The sequence below is a fragment of the Phoxinus phoxinus genome (assembly GCF_949152265.1).
Source record: "Phoxinus phoxinus genome assembly, chromosome: 7".
Lineage (NCBI taxonomy): Eukaryota > Metazoa > Chordata > Actinopteri > Cypriniformes > Leuciscidae > Phoxinus > Phoxinus phoxinus.
The window spans coordinates 38,126,000-38,150,032 of NC_136882.1; the positions used below are offsets into that span (position 1 = coordinate 38,126,000).

A 24,033-nucleotide genomic window follows, 5' to 3' on the forward strand; every position below is an offset into this window, starting at 1 on the left:
CCCTTCAATAAAATAATATAATTTAATTTAATATACTTAGAACTATTATTAGCATAACAAAAATTTTACTGGTATTGGTACCGACTACAGAAACTTTGGTATCATGACAGTCAAATTTATAAAGCGAACTATAGTTGTTTACAGCACTACAGTAACTTAAAGCATTAATACAGAAGGTGTGTGAATATTGACTATTTTACAACAAATGAGGCTCAGAATTTACAGTCGGCAGTTCATTATTTAGCTTTTGGCTTGCATCCATCAAGTTACAAATAAAGAGAAAATGTATTAGCATTTAAACGGGTATTATCATGTGAATAATATGTAAATCCATTTTAGTTTAAATAAACACACACACACACACTGTGATCTAAAAGTACTCAGTGTAATTAAATATCTCAATCTGGACAAAAGGCAACACAAAAGAAGCGGAAAGAGACGCATTTTTAAAATGTATGACATGCGATTCCCTTGAGAGAAGTCATTAAGTTACATATGCATATGTGCGTGTGTGTGTGTGTGTGTGTAGCGTGTATCCCTGTTGGCTGCTCCATCTGTCCTTCAACAGAGGGCGGCGGGAGGAGAATCGCCGCATCAAACACAAATATAGCTCATCCGCACACCAACACAAACTCACTCAAGTTACTCTTCTTCCACTCTAAACCGGCATCAGAAAGCATGTATACAAGAACGATACACACAGGAAGAAGGAAAAGAAGAAAAACACTGAAGCGTAACAAGCATGCAAACACAGAGCTGCAGTGGATTACTCACAGCTGACGGAGCTGCCATACATGATCCTCCTCTTCAGCAGAGAAACAGCTGAAACCAGCCAGCCGAGCGAGAGAGAGCGAGAGAGAGCGAGAGAGAGAGAGAGAGAGAGAGAGAGAGAGAGAGAGAGAGAGAGAGAGAGAGAGAGAGATGGATGAGTGGGCGCGCAGAAGAGTCGACTGCTCACGTCACACTTTTCATGAATGAAGGGGCCGGATGACGCAGGCACGATGCAGAGAGGCTGATCTCTCTCTCTCTCTCTCTCACACACACACACACGGGCAGAATGCGGAAGCGGAACAGACGAGGGCATGATTTCAAAACACGGGAGACTAATGCATGTGGCGCATTCGCCCTCTGTGGTGCATCACCCTAAATTAAAGAGGTCACATTGTGCATTGTTTTAGTAAACAGGACTTTTAGTCCATATCTGTTATCTTTGAGCTCATTATATCTATTAAAAAAAATAATAATAATAATTATTGCAAAACTTAAACATATCAGCTTGCATTCCAATTTTTGTCCAATCAAATGCTCTTTAAAGGTGAAAAATGTCCCTCTATCTGTCTAGTAAACTAAACATAACCTACTGGTCAGATAATACAAAAAGCTATAAACTCTTCATTAAGTCCAGGCCCAACTTCCCAAAAAAAAATCCCATTATTTTTTTATTTCCACATAGTTAAATAATAATAATAAAAAATATACATATAGATAGTTTTTAATGTTTTATTTATAATAATAATATTATTATCATATCAATATATATATATATATATATATATATATACGATTCACTATTATTAGCATACACTTGAAAGGTTTATTCAATTAAAGCATTAATAGAAGGCTAATAACACCTGCTGATGACTAGCAAACAAAATATAAACTATTGGCCATATAATAAAATTTAAAAAACAAGCCCTTCCTTTAAGTCCAATCTCAACATCCTATTTTATATTTTAGAAACAATAATTTAGATTTAAAAGCACAGATTTAATTCTATGTAAACGGGCACAGGTCACTTGCAAAACTAAAACGTAAAAAAGGTTCTCAATATTCAGTCTCAAATATTCATTGCGGTAAATGTAAATAGGCTACATATATTTTTCACTGAGGTAAAAGTGTCTTTAGCAGAATAATCAGTCATCAACGATGCTCAGACAATCATTATAACTCAGTTTAATCCATGTAATGTAATGCTATGGATAAAAGCATCTGCTAAATGAAAAAATGTAAATGTAAATGTTGCAGATCATGAAAAGATGACCAGACAGCTGGTGAATAGCTGGCCAATTTTTCCTCACATTCGGCACTTGGCGAGTGTTAATTTTGGAACCCAAGTGTGTATGTGTGAACATATGTTTGGCTGGAGAGTGTGTGTGTGTGTGTGTGTGTTCTCGTTCACCTCTGTACGCATTCAGCATGTGACTAAATGAGTTCTGATGTGGATTTGTGCATTTGCTGCTATTTTAAACCAGCATATAAACACAAATTAAGACTCTTTCAGACAAAATCCAGACAAATAACTCTCCAAACTGACATCAGAGTCACCCCAGATTCTGTATTTAAGGAACCAGGCTCTCACTGAAGTTGTATAAAGTGCATATTTGGCCACAGATAGTGATTGATGTCGGCTCAGTGAATGTCATGCCGGCACACGAGGAGAGTTCAGCCCTTTCCCAACACGTCCTCCAGAACACTGCTGGGAGACCAACGTGAAGGGGAATTATTCTGTCTTAATTTCACTTTCATAAAACGCTGTTTACAACTCAGAAGCAGTAGCAGCCTTTGCTATGTTTCACCTCGCAACAGAAGGAGCCGCCGCTTGCGCCATCACGCGCCCACACACACCAGTTAACGGGGGCTTGGCACAAACATGCCACCAAAATTAATAAAAATGCTTCCAAAAACCAAGATATGGTGCAAAAAATGTCTCTCTGCATATGTCCTTGTTTTTAATATTTATGTGCAATATCACACAAGCAAAAGTGCTGTTTTCCCGAATATCAGTTTGCAAATGTGATGTTGATTTTATACAACAATTCAATAAACAATAAGTTAATGGGCTATTAGGTGACTTACGTTTTAGACTCGATATTGTCTGTTACTTATGGAAGCTTGTTTCCACCACAGAATAAAAAAACAAAATCTCGCAATTCTGTCTTTATCTCTCAAAATTGCGTGATATAAACTCACAATTACAAGTTATAAAGTCATAATTGCAAGATATAAACTTGCAATTTTGAGAATTTTTAAAATAAATATTTTTTAGAGTTTATATCACGCAATTCTGACTTTAAATTGTTTTATTCCATGACAGAAACAAGATAGTTTTTCCTCTATTTTTCCAATGAAAACAGTTCCTAACAGTAGAGCCATTGCTCTGAGCAACACAGTTTCATTACTGAATAAATCGCCGTTTTTGAAGGAATCGTTCTAATGAATCAACGACTCACTCAATCACTTCTGCTTTGTTCTTGGATGAATCAGCCATTTAGAACAAATCGTTTGACTGAATGATTCAATGAATAACTCGTTAATATTTATGCCTTATAGCATTTAATTTTAGCTGAAGGACTTAGGGACGAAGATTGAATGTAGTTTTTTTTTTTTTCGGTCATGATAGTAACAATAGTTCTGGTTAAAGCTACACTGTGTAGGATTTTCTCCCATCTAGCGGTGAAATTGTATATGACTACCAACTGAATATTACTTTCTAGCCCCTCCCATTCCGAGGGCGTTTTAACTCCTACGGTGGCCGTATTATTCCAAGATTAACATGGCTTCCAGTTCGACTTAGTCCATGTGTGTTACTTCAAGACAAGTGTTGAGGTTACCTAGACGTCGTTCTAGCATTATACACAACCATGCTATAGTTAGTCAAACAACTATAAAACTTCAAATTTACACAAATAGGCTGAATTACCTGTCGAGAAGAAAGCAGGCAACTTCGAAGTCCCTTTTAAAAACTCCTCATGAGCTCTTTCCATCTTGGAAAAGCCACTCCAATATTGAGTTTGGTCTTGTTGATTTGCCTGTCGCGTTGTCGTTTTAATTCTCTCTTTCGCTTCCTTGGCGACTCTGTTATGTCCTCGAGAATAGACGTTATCCTCCATCTTCAACTTTTTTCAGCTTTCAAATCTGCCGGCAGTCGTGAGTAATCTCCCCTTCGCATTCGTCACGGTGCCACTGAGTGTAAAAGCGCGAAAGGCGAAGCTTGAATTCCCAGGTATGTCCCTCTTTGGCTAATGTACTTTCAAGATGGAGGCGCAACATGGCTTCCGCCATTCGAGCGACTCACTCGTATGTATTATAAATGAATACATACTACGTAGGCAGATTCTACGCTTACGAGAATACTTGATTAGTTGGTGGAAGTAATTACACACAAATAATGTTCTTTCATATAATTTTGAAAGAACAAAGTGTTTTTTGCTATGAATCAACTTAAATTACACAGTGTAGCTTTAATGAGATAGAATGCGTTTATAAATGGTCTATTAAGAGAGAACAGTATTTGCAGTCGCATTGCATACAATGTTTTGTTTTCTTCTGCAATTCAGAGGCCCATTTCAAAGAAACATCCTGTTAACTCAAAGAGCCTCTGCTCAGAAGAGCCACAAGCTTCGGTGCAACGTTACGCCTGTCGCTGCAAGCATCATGCAGACTGTCCTGTAATCACTGGCTGCTCTACGAAAGGTCAGCAGAACACCTTGTCAAGAAATCCAGAGCCAGACCGACACACTAAAATTGATTCAAGTGCAACATTTCATTAACGTAACAGCGTTCATCCATTTATGTCATTTACTTTAGCACAGGGGTCACCAAACTTTTCCATTCCAGGACCCACCTAGACAAGCTCAATCTCAAGACCCACAAATATCGGAGATTACAAAACACTGACATTAATCTAAATCAAAAGTTTGATATGACAGAATTATTTTATTTTTACAAATGTAAAATATCAAAACTCATATTTAGGTCTTAATATCTTAATTTAGAGGGTGGATGAAATATGTCCATAAAAACTTGAAACGCACTCATTCTGGTCCGGATATGAACTGTAACCTGGGCTGCGAGTGTTGTAAAAACTTGCAATAATAGAATAATACAATAAGACTCAAACTTCCTCTCGTTATATAGAGTTTGGTGAGTAAAACTAAATACCACTCCGGTCCACGATAATGCAAGTGCTTTCTAAACTGAAATACTCTACCCAGTTTGTGCTTGATCACAACACAGAAGTAACGGAACAACAGAAACTTCCACTTGCTGAAGCCTTTCCTTTCATTGACCTCAGCCTGGATTACAGCAAAGCATGCTGGGTACGCATAAATTCCCAGCATGCCGGGCACAATTAAAAGCAGCATGTAGAGCCACATTAGACAGCATATCAAAAATTAGATTTTTGCTGCTTGTTCAATTTAGTTCATTGAATTAGCGAATGCAATTCTTGAATATCATGACAACTTGATTTCATTGTATGCAATCAGATTTGTTGTCACTGGATGCAACTGAACCAACGCGGTTAAATTAATACAAACGCATTTTACTAACATCGTCCATGTCATTTGATAGTCTTAAAAAAATGTTTTTTTAATTTTAAAAACCAACATACGGTAAAATAATATAGTAATTAATTATTAATAAGTAATTGCACTACTAAACCATCAGAGACGTATTCAGCTCAGCTTTTTTGCATCATTTTTATCTATAAACTGAATAGACAAGATGTAAAGACATCATTTTTTATTAAAAATCTTGAAAAAAAATCCTTAATTTTCCTCAATTTAAGTTTATTCAGCATTTTTTTTTTAGTGTAACATCGCTGCACATTATTAATAATACAAAGGTCCGAGTTTTTACCTCCAGAAAAGTTGAGGCTCATGTCCTGAGGTGTTTCTGATGCCGAGCGCAGTGTCTCCTCTTCTCTTCTCTTCGCACCTGTGAATAATAAATACAGACGGGTCAGAGTTCAGAGGTCACGAGGTCAGTAATCAGACTCTTTGATCGCACTTTCCGAAGGAAAAATCTAAAGCTGAGCCAGCGTGTGCGCATGACAAGTGTTCACCTGAACGTCTGCTGGGGAATCCCAGACTCAAACATGTTAATGTTTAGCAGGGAACGCTGAAATACCACGAATCGAAACAAGAAACAAGAAAGCCTGAGACGAGAGACACACTTCCTAAACACAAGCATTTGTATGCAGACAGAATCTCTCCAGTGAAGTCAATTATTTAGAGGATAACGTGTGAAAATCTCCTCCGTTACCGCGACCGTATTTAAAGATTCAGCAGTTTTACACCGTTCAAAATCCCTCGTCCAAAACAAGGACAAGATGCACTGCAGCAAGTTAGGGAACATTTTGGGAAATGTTTTGTGCAGCTCATTATGATCATCACAGGTCTTGATGCCCAATTGTGAATTGTCGAATACGCTATACACGATTTTTTTTTTCATCATCTTTTACAATTGACTCATATCCGATATCTGCATTTACACACTTGGCGAAACCACCCAGGGGAGATGTCCTGACCCGTCACCTGGAAAAGCTTAGGCCGAAAAGGAAGTGAAAATTGTGTGATTTGCAATAATACACACACACTGTCACTGAATGAGGCCTGAAACTGATCTGAGAATATTGGAATCCAATATTCTGTTTACACATTCATGGATTATATCCGATTTGCACCAAAAAAAAAAAAAAAAGAATTGGGTCACTTGAACCTGATGTCATTTCCCGCTAAAGATTAAACACAGAAGAGATTTATTTGATGTTATAAAACTGTGCAGTAATGTTTTGAATAAGTTTTATAAAATAAAATATTTAGATTTGATCTGTTCTGATTTTGTCATCAATATAAAACATATATATATATATATATATATATATATATATATATATTATTTTTTTATATATATATATATATATATATATATATTATTTTTATATATATATATATATATATATATATATATATATACAAAAATTAACTAATACACATACTAAAATTGCAGTGTTGCTTAATTTTATATTTATGACAAAATCAGAACAGATCAAATATAAATATTTTATTTTATATAAAAAAAGAAGACATCTAAGAAGATATCTTATTAGATATCTAATAAGAGAGAATAATAGTAATAAAATAAATTCCAGCTCTCATATTCATATATATATATAAAAAATTCCAGCTCTCATTCTCATATTCATACATACATATACATACATACATATATATATATATATATGAATATGAGAGCTGGAATTTTTTGTATTACTATTATTCTCTCTTATTAGATGGTTTCGTTTGTTGCTGTCATTTGCCAAACATGTTCTGGTCTGGTCAAAACATGGTATGATCTGCTCTTGACGTTTTGAATTGTGAGGTTCAGGTGGTACACGGATGGAAATAAAGGAGGAATATTTTGTGGGAGTCAGGACACTAAAGGGATCAACTAATGAACAGCTGCTCATGTCCGGATCATTAAATGTCAAACCTCTGGGGTGTGTGTGTGTGTGTGTGTCTGCTCATGAAAGGGGGGATGTGGCATGTCAAACGAGCCCCACCTCCTCAAACACACCCTGCAGGGACCAGGACAAAGACCCGTCGCGTTTACACCCCATTCTGCCCAATTAAAGCGTCACAGCACATGAAAAAGACACACTTCATGCACGACTGACGCCAGGCTCAGATATTATCACTGGAATTGTAAATGAAGATTAAAAACATTTTGTTAAATGAGGTTCACATCTGCCCTAAAGTATGACTAATGAAGAAACGTCTCGTCACCCCAAAATCTAAAGATGGAAATGAGAAATTAAATTTGGTCTAAAGAAAATACAGCATAATTCTAGGATAATTATGATTTTGTGTAATGTGATATTTTTATGACATTCAGCACACAAGTAACATTCTCATTACAATAAAGCAAAACATTTTTATTTCAATATTGCAATTGAGTATAACTCAGATTTTTTTCGAATTAAAATCAGCATTAATTTAGAGAAACGAATATGACCAGAATGTCTTCTTTTTTGCATAACAGTATCAAGAATTAAAGAGAAAATGTGCAAAATACTAATATTATAAAGCAAACTAAATCTTAATGGTCTTAAAATAATTACTTTAACATTAAACACAAACAATAAAAAAAAATTATATGTCGGACAGGAAATCCAAACGTTGGCCTATCATTCATCGACCTCAGATATGGATTATCATTTGAAACGATAGCAGATTTTACATGGCCGCTCGCTCTAACGTTAACCTGGATAAATGTGCGCTATTATTAGCCGCATATCCAAGTGTTCATGACTTTACATCCATTTATGGTTTAATATTTCTCTGCAAAGTAGACAAATTAGTAATGTTATGATATTCTTTCTCAGCTCTAAAACTCAAACCATTTTCTGATGCCACTCCCCAGTATATGCGTATATATACACAAATTAAGTCATTAAATTAATATCATAAACGTGCTAGTCAACTAATGGCATTAAATGAATGTCTAGTCTACTAGAAACATCTTTTAACTGGTAAAAAATATTGTTCAGATTTCCCACAAAACTACAAATGCAACATATTCTGACACACATACACATAAAAAATTTTTCACATCCCTGTCATTTACATTTTGGCAGGTTCTGTTTATAAATTAATCATGAACCTTATGTTAATTACTTCATAAACGCATGCATAACTACTTCTGAGGATGTGCTAATGATGCTGGAGCAACTTAATTATGATTTTTCTAATAAGTTTACCATAATTTAACAGTCCTCGCTTTATTAGTTTCCCTCTGGCAGAAATAACCAGCCACACCAAAACTCAACTGAAGATACCCAGCGAAGCAAAGACATCTGACGGCTGATACAGAGTCTGACCAGTTTATTGCCATTTTTTATTATTATACATTAGAAGACGAGCACAAATGGAAGAAAAATAAATACAATGATCTATCTTTAGTTGTTAAATATGCATTATTTATTTATTTTTTTGCAACAAAACCAAATGTCTTTCTACCAATTACAGTATCCTGCAATACATGAATAAAAAAAATTAAATAAAAAAATAACTGGCTGAAATATTGCTGGCTAAGTGCCAAAATATATAACTATAAGTGCCAGTTATATATAAAATAAATAACTGGCTAAGTGGCAAAATATTTTGACATTATAGCATTTGATGATAGACAAGTCACCACAGGCTTAACTGCAATGCTGATGTTTTATCATAAACTATAGTTATATTTGCTTTGAAAGGCTACTACTCTATAAAGCTGATAATCTTTTTAAAAGATGTTGCGAATAATAATTCTATAAACAAGGATGTGAACTATACAGGTCATGAACATTGACTAAGCAGACTGACATACAGGAGTGTCAAACATGTTTGCTTAGCAAGCTAGTCCTGTTTAACACATCTGAGCACATTCCAAAGTTCATGCAAATCAAAACGCTTATTCAGCACAATAAATAATGCAACACACACATCTGAAGCTAAAGCACAACACTGGCCTTTATCTGTGTAGGTTTGGTAATATACTAGACTAGATCCACTAACATTTTCCAAAGCAAGCGGCTTTATCAGGACAAATAAAGTGAGGTGTAGACTCAAGGTCAAGGTCTAGACCCAAACGAAACCTAAACTGCATCCGAGTTCAACTTTAGTCGACACATTTGGCCTTATTCACGTGCATACTAATGCAGATGTCCTTTGTTGAGAAGAGATGAAGGACTGAAATCCATCTGAAGCCAACAGGGCCGGGCTGTAAAGTATCCAGCGATGGCTCGGCTCCGTTTCATTCACTCATTAATAATTCACAACGGTCGGAACACACACACTGACAGCTCTTGTGTCCCGAACATGAATAAGAGAAGCGCAGAACTCTGAAGACGGGAATGAGTTCACACGCGTTCCAGTAAACCAACGGCTCAATCACATGATCCGTTAAAACACCAATCACTGCTGAAATATTAATACATTGTTTTATTATATGATATCTGGCTCCTGAAACTCAGCTTTGCCATCATAGGGATAAGTTACATGTTAAAATATATTATTTAAATAGAAAACATTTTAAATTGTAATAATGTTTCACAATTTGACTGTTTTACAGTATTTATGATCAAATAAATGCAGCTTTGGAGAACAGAAGAGACTTCTTCCAAAAATTTTTTTTTAAATCTTTTATTATTCCACACTTTTGACCGGTAGTCTGTGTGTTTAAATATATACACATTATACACTGATACACATACACACACACTCGTCCGTCCATCCATCCGTCCATCCATCCATCCATCCATCCATCCATCCATCCATCCATCCATCCATCCATCCATCCATCCATCCATCCATCCATCCATCCATCCATCCATCCATCCATCTATCTATCCATCCATCTATCTATCCATCTATCCATCCACCCATCCCTCCATCCAAGTATCCATCCATCCAACTATCCATCCATCTATCCACCCATCCCTCCACCATTCATCCATCCAAATATCCATATATCAGTCCATCCCTCCATCCAAGTATCCATCCATCCAACTATCCATCCATCTATCCACCCATCCCTCCACCATTCATCCATCCAAATATCCATATATCAGTCCATCCCTCCATCCAAGTATCCATCCATCCAACTATCCATCCATCTATCCACCCATCCCTCCACCATTCATCCATCCAAATATCCATATATCAGTCCATCCCTCCATCCAAGTATCCATCCATCCAACTATCCATCCATCTATCCACCCATCCCTCCACCATTCATCCATCCAAATATCCATATATCAATCCATCCCTCCATCCAAGTAAGTATCCATATATCCATCATCCCTCCATCCAAGTAAGTATCCATATATCCATCATCCCTCCATCCAAGTAAGTATCCATATATCCATCATCCCTCCATCCAAGTATCCATTAATCTATTTATCAGACACAGACACACACACACACACAGAGACACACAGACACACAGACAGACACAGTACAGACACACACACAAAGACAGCACACACACACACCTTATCGAGTCTGTTATGGTTTACAGCCCCGATGTCGTCCTGTCCGAGAGGTTAATGCACGCACGGTTTAAAGTCAACGGCGCAAGGGCCAAAACACACAAACCCTCAATCAAACACACTCTCACATTCACATGGTGTATTAAAGTTCAGATGATAGTGGCCAGTGGCCACACACTCTTCAGGGGTTCAGGGTGTGTATCGCGCCCTCCTTAGACATGCATGTTCAGTCAGGCCTGCCAGAAGCTGACAGACAGAGTCTGAGATTACAGCGCTCGCTGATCGCCTCGTCAGGTCTGGACACAGGTGAGCTATGACTCTGTTATCTACCGGCAGCTCAATGTGGAGTCACACAAAACCTTAAACAGCCAATAAAGAAGTATACGGATCATTCTGAGCGTTAGGAGGACAAAAAGCTAAATTGACAATTCTTGTTTTTTCTTTATGGAATATTAGTTTGTAAACTTGTTTTCCGCCTAAATAAAGGCTGCAGTTTCCGTCAAAATAAAAGCTCACGGGATTATATATTGCATGTATAGAAATTAGGACAAAACTAATTATGTTTTTGGATTTGTTTTACAATATATGGTAATAGGAATACAGGTCATAGGAATAATATTATAACATTAATATTATTATTATTAGTAGTAGTATTAGGTAGTGTTACCGAGACACACATCACAAGTTAAGAGGTTTGAGTCCCCTTTTAAGCTCAGGTACAAGTCAATGCACTTTGACGATTTGAACACTGAATATGGATTGGAGATTTTGAACTGCCAAAGTGCACCAGATTAATGAATTTAACTTTAAAATTTTCTTAGGTTCAAAAACAAGTTTCCCCGTGACAAAATACCGTGGGGAACACTGCAATCTGAGGACGCATTATTTCAACCAGTTATTGTAGTCAAAGAGATTCAAATGGTTAATGTAAAGGGCCGTACACACCGGGACAAATATCGGCGCGCATTTTTCAACGCGTTTTTTGTGTTCACTTCACACCCAAGCGATTTTCGCTGACGATGAGCTGAGTGAACATGCAAATTCATTCCCTGACATTAGATGGCGCTTAATGTAAAACAGAAATACCCCGCGTAGTCGCTGGCACGTTTGTCATATAGTTCTTTATGTCCCGACACCAACGAGACCAACAGCTCTACATTCATCTTGTCTGGCATCTTCCTCGTCTTATTTCTTCCCGGCAGTGTAGACGCTATACTTGGCGTATATCTTCTTCGCGTTACGCTCGGCAAGACCGTTTTGTGTTTGAGCGCCCCCAAGTTGTGTTTTACTGCAACTTCAGAAGCTCCAGACACGTGAGCAAAAGCGCCAATCTCATTGGTCGGATAGTTTTTGACTCGGCGCGTCAAACCAAAAATACGAACCCGAGGCGTTTTTTTTTTTAAAATGACGCTTTTACGCGTCGGTGTGCACACTCACATTGGCGCCCTTTGTTTAGTCACGAGGCGTTAAACGTCGGCGAATATCGCGCGCGAAATTCGTCCCGGTGTGAACAGGCCTTAAGAAGTCAAATATATTGTACAAATAAAGTAAAATACTCTAAAATTCTCCACAATGTTTGTCACTAAATAAACAATGAAAAATCATATTCAAATGCCCCAATATTCATAGACGGCTATATTTACAGATGGATATTTATACTAAACATTTATCCAAAATGGCAAGTAGTGACTTCTGCGAAAATTTTCTTTTGACAACAACTTTAAGTGATATCAAACAAATCATTGAATCAGAGTTACGAATCAAGACCGACAACTTGAACTAAATCACAAAAATAAACTCAACAACACAACAGTCTAGAAGTCTGATTTGCTGCTGATCTGAAAACATGTAAAGTGCTCTCAATTACATAACATTTAATAGACAAAACACAAAGTGCAGATTGTCATGATGCCGCTGAATTTTATATTATCAGTTATTTTATATATTGCACATTTTTACCAAATCACAATACTCAAAAAAAGATAAAGGAATTACAGATGCTGCAGAGGAAAAGACCTGAAATGAACTATACATGCATAAAACAGAGAACTGGACGTCATCCAATCACCTCAGTACAAGAGCCGAGAAAACAAGAGGAAGAACACCGAGAACAGAGAGGATGAGGAGATGAATACTAATGCAGAGAGAAACAGAACCTGAGCGTTATATAGGACTATACCGTTTAAAGATATTCATACTTTTATTCAGTATGGACACATTCAATTTATCAAAAGTCACTGTAAAGACATTTATAATGTTACAAAAGACTGCTAATTATTTCAAATTTCAAATTAATGCTGCTCTTTGGAACTTTATTCATCAGAGAATCCTGAAAATAAAATTGTTTCCACAAAAGTGTTAAGCAGCGTAACGGTTTTCAACATTGATAATATTCAGAAATGCTTCTATTATACTGATTTCTGAAGGATCATGTGACACGGAAGACTGGTGTAATGATGCTGAAAATTCAGCTTTGATCATAGGAATAAATTACATTTTAACATATATTTACACAGAAAAAAGCTATTAAAAATGTTAATAATATTTCACTATTTTTAATAGTTTCTATTAATATTTTTTAAATCAAATGCAGCCTTGGTGAGCAGAAGAGACTTTAAAAAAGAAAAAATCGTACTGACCCCAAGCTGCACATCGATGGCAAGGACTGAATAATATTATTGACATAATATTATCGGTCTAATATTATTGCAAGTAATGAAGAAACATGGAGTAATGTGAAAAAGGGCTTGTTATTGGGGTTTTGTTAGATGCAAAGCAAATCAGATCAGAACTATTTTATTAAAAAATTAGCTTTTTGTCATCAAGATAAAAAAAAAAGTCTAATAATTTTCATGCAGAAAAAATATCCAATTTTCTTCTATGATATAATTTATAAAAATCTATATATTAATAAATATATTTTTTTAATGACATACTTATTCAGTGTCAACTTTTTACTGGCTACTCTACATCAAATATACTACTAATATGTAAATAGTGATTATCAGATATGTATTGGCTAAGCCAGAGAGAAGAGAGGAGGGCAGCGAAGGGAGAAAAGAGGAGAAAAAGAGGAGAAAAGTGTGTGTGCACTATGATTTTTATTTCTCCACTCGTGTGTGTTAATGCGCTCCCCATGAGACGCTGCAGGCGCTCGTAATTATAGTAGCACGCAAATCTGGGAGGAGACACACACACACACACACACACACTTGAATGTATGATACACTAGCAAACACACACTAAAGCAAAATAAGTCTTATCCTTCAGAAGAAGAGCACACAGTCATAATGCCTGTTTGCTTAGTGCACTGCTCTGGTTTAAAGACAATACAATCACAATAATGCATTCAAGTGCGATCATTGTTGGATTGTGGGATTTACAAACGCACTAGACTCCTCTCAGGAAACTCAACCCTACATTAAAAAATGGGTGACATTTTTATTTCTTAAACAAACAGTTTACCCATATATGAAAATGAGATTGACAGCTATAGGATGGATCACAATAGACGACTACTAAGGTGGTGGTTTACTAATGGTTTACCTAAATGTTATTTTTTATATATAATTTTTTGCAGTTTTGATATTTTTTGGTAAAACTCCCTCAGGAGGTGTAAATGTATGCATGAATAAATGTATTTGTTGTGAACTGTGATTCATAATGTTTAACGCAAGTCAGTCAGGGCATGTGCAAAATTGTGGTTTGTGCAATACAGTCGATGCTTTTCTTTTTTCTATATGTCTTTTGTTGTCCATTCTTGTTGTTATTGTTTGTTTTAACATGATGTGATCACTGTTCTTGTCCTTGTCTCTCTGTACATAGTTTGTATATAGTGTATTTGTATGTATGTATTAATTTGTGTGTAACACCAACCTGCCAGGGGTCTGCAGATGGAAATTAGCCTAAGGCTATAATCTGACATATTTACATTTGTGAAAATGTTCATTAATATGTATTGTCCCTTTTTGTTTTTCAAAAAAAATACGTAAGTTGTGTAAGTAAAATTCATAAACAGCAATATTTGATTGGTGTACTAAATTGATATACTAAACGGCCAAACGCGCTCGCTGGCGCGGACATATGGATATTTGCTTTTATATTTATAGTGAAATTATATTTGTATTATCTTTCTGTAGGCCTATATGTCTAATTTTCTTTAGATTTTGTCTAAAAGTGACCAAAAAGACATAACTCCAGCTCACCATCGGTGTCGCCAAACTGCTCCGTCTCCAAAGCGTCCGTACGCATGGGTTAGAGTTTGCGTGCAGGTGCGCACATTTTCCCGTCAAGTTTGTTTTTATAAAATCACAACTTATGCGTCGGAAGTGGCGTACGCCTCTCTCAGGGCCTGTTTTGTGCGTACGCAACGTTTATAAATGAGGCCCCAGGTCTCCGCACCAGTCACGTACTGAAAACTATGAAAGCCGTGTGACCGGCCAACCGGTTAAAATTGGTTGTACAAGCCAGAAAGAGAACTTGATACTGACGCGCGTCTTTTCTGTGGGTTGTGTGTGTGTGTGTGTGTGTGTGTGTGTGTGTGTGTGTGTGTGTGTGTGTGTGTGTGTGTGTGTGTGTGTGTGTGTAATAGGCAGGACTTACAGCGCGGTCTCTTTAGTTTTGTTATGCTTGAACGGTTTGCGTTAAATATTGTTAACGCTTTAAACATTTTTTTTTTTGCGGTGCCGTGGTGGGCAAGTGATGAAACCGTTGTTGTGACCGAACACCGTGTAACACCGGTAACACCGACTATCGCAGCAAGCCTATTACTCGCCCTCATGTCGTTCCAAACCTGTAAGACTTCCGTTCATCTTCGGAACACAAATGAAGATATTTTTGATGAAATCTTTGGTTTGGAACGACATGAGGGTGTGTAAATGATGACAGAATTGTAATTTTTGGGTAACCTAACACTTGAATCTGTTCATCCTGTGTTATAGAGCTGGAACTGAACAACTGGTGGATCTGCTTCCTGCACAATTCAAAATGATCTGTCCTTGAAGGGCCGCCAGTGAAGTGTTTGAGTTTCTGAGGGACTCTTCACTGCTCAAGCCCTGCAGAGAGAAGAGATCGCTTCATTACTGAAATGTCACTCCACAGGAGAAAACACACGCTGAGCTGAGGGGGATGAGAGGAAACACACGAGGTCAGAGCGAGAGATAGTCCTGGAGGTGGACCGGCGTTCTCTGAAACTGATGGATTCAGTCTAACGCACAAAGACCCTTTAAACACCCCATGATCTGGCAGTGAGCGCCATCTTTTCCCCTATTAAAAACAACATTTGGGAGAAACACACCAAAAAGCTCATCCAATAACCTTTAGATTAGGCTACATCACAACCGGGAAGGGACATTCAGATACTATTCCAAAAATTTGCAGGACAGGATGATTTTATCAATAATTTTGCATCGTTTTACTGTAGTAGGAGAAACACTTGTTAGGATACGCATGCATGCTAAAAGCTAATTTGTCGTCAACTTTTAGCGGTCGCATACATGTCCTAAAAGCCGTAGACATGGACCTAAAACCACCAAACCAATGCGTTTTATTTCTTTACCACTAGTGCCGGTTTCCCAAACTGGGGCTCGTAACTTGATGAAAAGTTAAAAAAATGTAAATGTCAAATTAAAATAAGTGAATAATTTGTAATAAAATAAAATAAAACGTGCTAAAAAAAATCATATTTAATTATTTTATCTGCATGTCATGTGTGACCATTAACCAAGAGAACCGTCAGTGAATATACAAATTTGATGTTAAATTATAAGTTCTCAAAAGAACTTTTTTTGATTTTTGCATAAATGCAACTGGATTTATGCTCAAAAATGATTTTTGTAAAGTTGTAAATAAGACAAAGATTACAAGAAAATAATATTTCAGTTTTTCTACTTCACCATTTCATGTTTATTTCAATGTGTTACTTGCCGTTTCTTTTCTTTTTTCATTTGTGAAGTTTACAAGTAATTTCTAAAATAAATCTTACACCCTTTTTCCAGTGTACTGAGTTTCAATGAAAGTCAACAGAGCTGAAAAAACAAAGATACAAAGCAGAAGATACAAAGAAACGGATGAATAGAGTTCTGAGAAAGACTGGAAGGAGACGGAGATGAGAGAAGCCTGGGATTGACCTATTGTTTGGTCTCTTCTGCTTAAAGGGACACTTCACCGATGAGCATTAAGCTTTGTATCAGTAGAAACCCGGTCGTATTTCCGAATGACCGTGCTTCCCTCCCTCATGTCCCCCTGAGACGAGAGATTTCTGTATTGTGTGTCTGGGAAAAAAACCTCAGATGACGCAAAAATCATCATTTAGTGTCAGCGGAGGCTTTTCTGGCCAGAGGCGAGAGACTACAGACAGTAGTAGGAGCGAGTCCCGCATGTTTTCAACCCGCCCATAGTGGGTTAAATTCATTTATCAACTAAATCGTCACAGCGACTCACAATAAAATGGCGTCTTTTCAGTTTCGAGTCAACTAGTGGTATCATTTCTTCAGATACTGGCCTCTGTAACCGGTAGGCGTGGCCTCGTAGGGCAGTGAAGCAAGTGCATTCTGGGAGTTGTTGTCTTTCATCCACATGAGCCAAAAATACATTTTCTGGCTTTTCTCAGTCTAGAAGTCTCCAACTTCTAAAATAATTTCACATTTCTACAACATAAATGACCCAATTTAAATACACATTCATCTTTACAGCGGTGAAACATCCCTCTCAACACACACGATCTGCATCATTCCCTCTTCAGATTTAGAAATGTACCATAAAAATATTCACTAGATAATATCACTATCAGCATCTGCCCTTATCTGTCAATCACTGCTTAGTATTTCACATTCACAGAGGACAAAAGAAGCTGCCGGCTGGACAACTGTGAGCCAGAAGAACAGGAATGCTCTTAAACAGGATAAAAACACAGGCATCAGGGTCTCTCTCTTATGAAACTAACAGACTCATAAACATACATAAGTAAACCTGACAGTCGCTGTGAGCTTATGAAAATCAAACAGCAGAAGGAGAGCTTTTCTCTCCAGGATTACAGCGATGTGTCCCACATGTCCATTACATAAATACTGTTTCCCGCTCGGTAAACGACACATTATGAGTGAAGATGTTTTCTGCATGCAACTTTCATGTTTTAAAATGTTTTATTAAAAAAATCCATATTGCCGTTTATGACTCTGTATTGTTGTACTGGTGCATATACATGTAAATTATTCAATATAATTTGAGCAAATGTAGTAAAAGCTGTGTGAAACTACGTAGATTTTGCCTGCTTTTTCATTCTTACATTAAATATTTTGAATCTACCTGAAACAATGGCATATTTTGGATTTCTATACAGTATATAGAGAGATATTATTGAATATATTTCGAGCAGCTGTAGTGTAGCGTGCAGGAGACCCTCAGTGTCCCATTTGCATATGATTCAATGGAGAGATTATATAAGAAATCAGATGCTGAATCATAAGAGGACACATGAGCATCTCGCTCTCTGCCTGTTTTCAATCCGATCTTTTTGCATTCACAAACCTGACAGATAATATTCTGCGATGTTTAGTTTTTCTGCGATATTGCGACGTGAAAACAGTTTCACCAGATGACTCGAATAACTCGATCTGTAAAGAATTAATTATTCTAGAATGATTGAGGTGATTTTGTAGGGGAGTGAATCTGCATAGAAAATAATAAACATATAGCCTACCAAGCATAGATGTACAACAGAACAAAGATGCGGATGAAATAAGCAGTGCTTTATGTTTCTAAGGCAAGTCTCACAGTATTCAACTACAGAAACTGAATAATTAAATGTAAAATAACACTGCAGTCTTCACTGCATACATTAAATATAGGCCTAATTAATCTTTGTTAAAGCTAGAAGTGTATTTTGCTGTTTGATTAGGATTAATGACCGCAGGAATATTACGCTACTGTCACTTTAAGACCGAATGCATCCGTTTTCTTTCTCAATTGCCATTTAATGTCCCTACTGATAATATGCAGCTTTTTGGCCATTACAGGAATAGTTCTCTCAAATCTCATTCTTCAGGATATCCGAACCGGATCATATGACTTCAGAGGACTTGGAATATATGTGACCCTGGACCACAAAACAATTTTTTTAAATTGAGATTTATACATTTCAGAATCATTTTATTTAAACAGGGACAATGCACAAATTAACATTAACCTTGTATCAAAACAAGGAGAGATGCATTGTGCCAGGTTATAGCACAAGTGCTATTTTCCGCCCGTAGTCCCTTAGCAGATCAATAAGACAAAATTTCATAAAAGTAAAATACAAAACATTAAAATATACAATTTTACAACTACAATCACACTTAATTTTCAATTAAAACTATTATGCTCAATTGTTCCCCCTTCCTTAAACCAACACACACACACACACACTTCATAAATGTGTAAAATTTTGTTGTGACATCATCTGAAAGCTGATTAAATAAGATTTCCATTGATGTATGGTTTGTACGGATATGGAAATATTTGGCTGAGATAAAATCTGGAATCTGAGGGTGCAAAAAATCAAAACATTGAGAAAATCTCCTTTAAAGTTGTGCATAATTTATGTTCACGATTGTGCTGCATTCACTCATAAAAATACATGTTTTATATTTACGGTAGAAAATTTACAAAAATCTTCATAGAATGATCTTTACTTAATATCCTAATGATTTTTGGCATAAAAGAAAAATCTATCATTTTGACCCATACAATGTATAGTTGCTATTGCCACAGATATACCCGTGCGACTCCAGACTGGGTTTGTGATCCAGGGTCACATATAGACTGGACACGTCATAAGAACTATTTTACATATTACATTAAATTGGGTCTATGTAAATTTGCCCTTGCAAAATCCCTCACACATTTGCAATCTCACGTTTGCTCGCGGGTGCCAACTATCCACTTTCCTTCCATCACACTTAAAAAACAAAGATAATAGGTTGAGCCGGAGCCGAGAGGCGTCTCGAGTGTGAGAGGCTGCATTTGCTTAATTAGAGGTGCAGAGGAGAACGAGGAACACACACATTTGCTAAATTGGAGAGAGTGACCTGTAACTGCACCCGTCTCGGTCTCTGATGCGGGACAGACAGGCGGTCTCATTACACACACACGTGGACATTTAGATGCATACTTTACACAAGTGCACAAATGTTTGTCCAATACATCGCAATTGTGTTCATGCACTTAAAACTGGTCATTACACCAAATGAGTTATAATTAAAATAGCTTGCAATAAACATGCTGACTTGAACATGCTCAACAAGATTCTCTTCTCACTATTACTCCACCATGACAGTAGTTGACTCGAATAAGAAAACTGACCAAAGAAAACCTATACTGTATCATATTTCATATCTATAATCACCCCTTATGGTAAAGCAGAGAATGCATAACTACATTACCAACTGCATTCTTTAATATTTTTGCAACCATAACCCTATAAAACTACTGTTAATACATGAATTTGAATTTCTAAGGGCTCTAAATGAACAAAACATTGCTGAAAAACCTGTTTCACACAATCTACTACATGCCTTCTGTCGTCTGAATGTTATTTTTCAGCAAATAAAAGCCCTTTTAAAAGTTCATCTTCAGCTCGTGGTTCACTGTGAAAAAACTTTAATAAAATTAACATAAGAATAACATTTATATTGTAATATTTCGAGACACTAACTGGAATAAGGCAAAAAAAAAGTGCTTTATTATTCATACATTCTGTAATTTTTTTTTAGAAAAATTATTTTTAAATGCAAGTATCAAATATGATCCATCAGCTTTTGAGAACGTTTATTTGTTCATCTCTCAATCATCGTTGTATTGCATTGCATTATATACTTTGAAACTATTCAGATCTTTGATCATAAAACTAAGCATTAAATATCATCTTAAGATATGATTGGAGATCATATAAATATCAGAATTTGCATTAAATTGCATATTTTCTTTAGTTTGGGACTCTGAATAAAATTAAAGTGTTTTTTCTTCTTCCATATTCTCACTATGAGCCATAATAAACGCCTGATGCATCAACTGTGATACAAAACATATGCAAACTCTTGTATATTTTGTCTAAAGGTTCACTGTTCTATTTAAAAAAAGATTCAGTCCTATATCTGACTATTATTTAATATGTTAGGCTTTACGAGGTTAAATAAAACGAACAGAATGTAAAGCAAAGCTCGTTTCAGCAACACATCAGCTTCTTTAATTATATTACAGGCTGTAAACTTTGGTAGAGGATGCCAAAATAACTGCTGACTACATTAGTTTCATGCTGTTCTCAGTCTATCAGAGTTATCTGGATGTGCAACCAAGCAGGGAAGAGCGGGGCAAGTTGTCACAATAGGAATAACCGGTCCCACTTTATATTAAGTGGCTTTAAGTACTATGTACTTACATCGAAAAATAAGTACAATGTACTTATTGTGTTCATGTTTTAATGTAAAACACTTTTGCTGCTATTGAGATGTGATACGGGTAAGGTTAGGGACAGGTGTGGTGGTATGGTTAAGTTTAAGGGTGGGTTAAGGTGTAAGGGAAGGGTCAACAGTGTAATTACAAATGTAATTACATACATTAATTACAGCTGTAATTACATGCAGGTATTTTAAAAAATATAAGTACAATGTAAAAACATGTATGTACACAATAAGTCCATTGTATCAAATTATTAATTTCAATGTAAGTACATAGTACTTAAAGCCATTAAATATAAAGTGGGACCAAATACTAAAATAAAACCCTTGCGAGTCTCTGCTATACACTTAACAACAGCATACAAAAACAAAACAGCAATTGCAAACAGATTTCGTCTATTCATCGCGATCTGCCAGCCTGGTTTAAGCAGACTAGAATGGGAAGGTTTGTTTATATCCTCCAACAACAATCAGGCTGGTCAGTTTGTGATGTGAAAGCTTTGTTCCAGCCGGTGCATCTGCACATCGAGGCTGCGGGACAAGTCACATTCTTGGCAGAAAAACAAATATAGGCATCATCTAACTAGCGTCCTCTCGTTCAATGGCCCATAGACGTCAGAACTGCAGATTAAATATATATACACACATATATAAACACACGATAGACAGCTTACGTTATGATTTTGGCCAATAGCTCTTTAGCAAAGGACATTAAATCACTCTAAAAATAAAAATAGTGGACATAAATAGTGGGTTGTTTCAATTTATGTTTGGGTCAAATATGGACAAACCTTACCGTTAGGTTTAAAATGTTAATGTAAACATTTGACGTTAAGAATTTAAGAAAACGGTTGGGTTTGTCCATATTTGACCCAAAAATTGGTTGAAGCAACTCATTATTTTTTATGTAAATTATGTATTTCGAAGCCGTTTAAAATTTTATTGTGATTTAACATGTTTTAAACCAAGAACTGGTGTTTGTAAAACAACTGTGCGGATTTTTCTACATCGCATCAGGCGATGATCACCCACACTCGTCTCTCTCACTCTCACACACACACACACACACATAAACAAACCGATTAAACGCGCAAAATATGTCAGCGTTCATCCCACAAGCAAATATGAGGGGTCGAAACCCCAAAACAGGCGATATATAAAAGGAAGGAATGAAATCCTACCGTTTAACTCGGCTGCTCTCCGCTCGACTGTCCTCGGATCTAATCCCGATGCTTTAATGCGAGTCTCGTGAGCGCACACGTCACTTCCTGTGCACCTGCACCAGCGATGGGATAAAAATAGATCACAAAAAAACGCGTTCCCATTCATAGAGCCGCGTCCTCGAGCCGATGATGCTCAATGGTCTGTCACAAACGCGTGTAAATGTGCGGAATATTTATTTTTTACAGCGCATTCTTCTTGCCTTCACTCGTTTTACTCGCTAATTCTTAATTTATTGCGGCTAGACTAAATCCACTCTAAACATTGTGCACACTACATTTATATTTTCCACATACACCATTCCACACTTCGCTTAGATTGTATTGTGCACAGTATGTGTTTATTATGGATGGGAAGTCTGATTCATTTGAGCGAACCGGTTCTTTCAAACAGTTGGTATCAAAGAACCGATTCAGTGATTCTTTTATGTTATCACGCTATCTCTGCGTTCCAAAAGCACATATTGCAGTTATTTTTTTAAGGTTTATCAGTGTTATTGCAGCTGTGATTCATAAAGATATTTAGAACCTAAATATATAATGCATTTACGGGAAATAAAAACAGTCATGTCAGCTGATTTTTTGTTTTGCATGTTATTATTATATAATAAAATACTGTTTATTAAAACCAACTCGGTTTTCGTATGTGTTGATATAACTGGAAGGCATTTACCAGCAACGTTTATAATTTGTAATTATTTTTGCTAGTTGTTAATTAATGTAATATAATAGGCTACTTTTCGTTCCACCACAAAAAGTTAATTTATTACGACTCGCAAATGTGAAACCTGACCGATTCAGTCTCGTTCATGAAATAGTATTTTTTTCTAGATTTTTATTTATTTAATTTTTATTAAACAGTACAAAACATCAAGGAAATACATATCCATGAAAGAATCGTTCGGACCGGATTTGTCAGCTAGTTCAACAAATTCATTGAAAAGAACCGAGTCAAATGAATGATTCATTAGCGAATCGACACCGCTCGTGTATTTTGTTTTTTTATGAAGTGCGTGCATTGAGTAAGCAATCGCCTATGGTCAGGTTTGTGTGTTTTCAGTTTGGTATTTTCAGGGAATTTTTACACAGCATGTTTACTTGAAGTGAAAGCAGCGCGTGGGCTCTTTCAACGCTGAAGGGCGTGGAACCGATACTGCGCGCGAGCCCCACGCGTCCACCAATCAGCGCGCGATCATCACATGCAAAGCGAAACTGTCCCTAGAATCTAGATCGACAGCAGACACCACAACAACACACATTTACAGATGTTCCTGCTTGAGAAACATGCAAATAATCGTACATGTGCTGTAGTACAACACATAAAATGCCGCTGCTACCTGACATAAACCACTCATAAAAGCATCGGAGGATGAACCCACCCCGTGCGTGTTTAGCCAATCAGAAACGCCCTCTGTCTGTCAATCATTTTGTTCTGGGCGGGGTTTTGGGAAAGAGAAAAAAAACAACGAAATAACAACAATAAAGAACGTAATTTACACCATATATTAATAATAGCATATTTCATTTTCACGAATGAAAACAGAGCCGAGATGAACAAACG

At 36.5% G+C, this 24,033-nt stretch overlaps 1 protein-coding gene across 3 annotated transcripts in view; it reads right to left on the reverse strand.

The window, feature by feature from the left end:
* map3k13 (mitogen-activated protein kinase kinase kinase 13) overlaps window positions 1-22,524 on the reverse strand; it is a 56,659-nt gene extending 34,135 nt beyond the window's left edge. For 2 of the 3 annotated variants that reach the window (XM_079618379.1, XM_079618378.1), the window contains exons 1-2: window positions 22,434-22,524; window positions 5,641-5,718 (exon numbers count right to left, since the gene is read on the reverse strand). The gene's annotated coding sequence lies outside the window, so the exon portion shown is untranslated. Of the gene's footprint in view, window positions 1-774; window positions 823-5,640; window positions 5,719-22,433 lie in introns of all 3 variants that reach the window. The other variant, XM_079618380.1, reaches the window with a different exon arrangement.
* Between the last annotated feature and the right edge of the window lie 1,509 nt (window positions 22,525-24,033).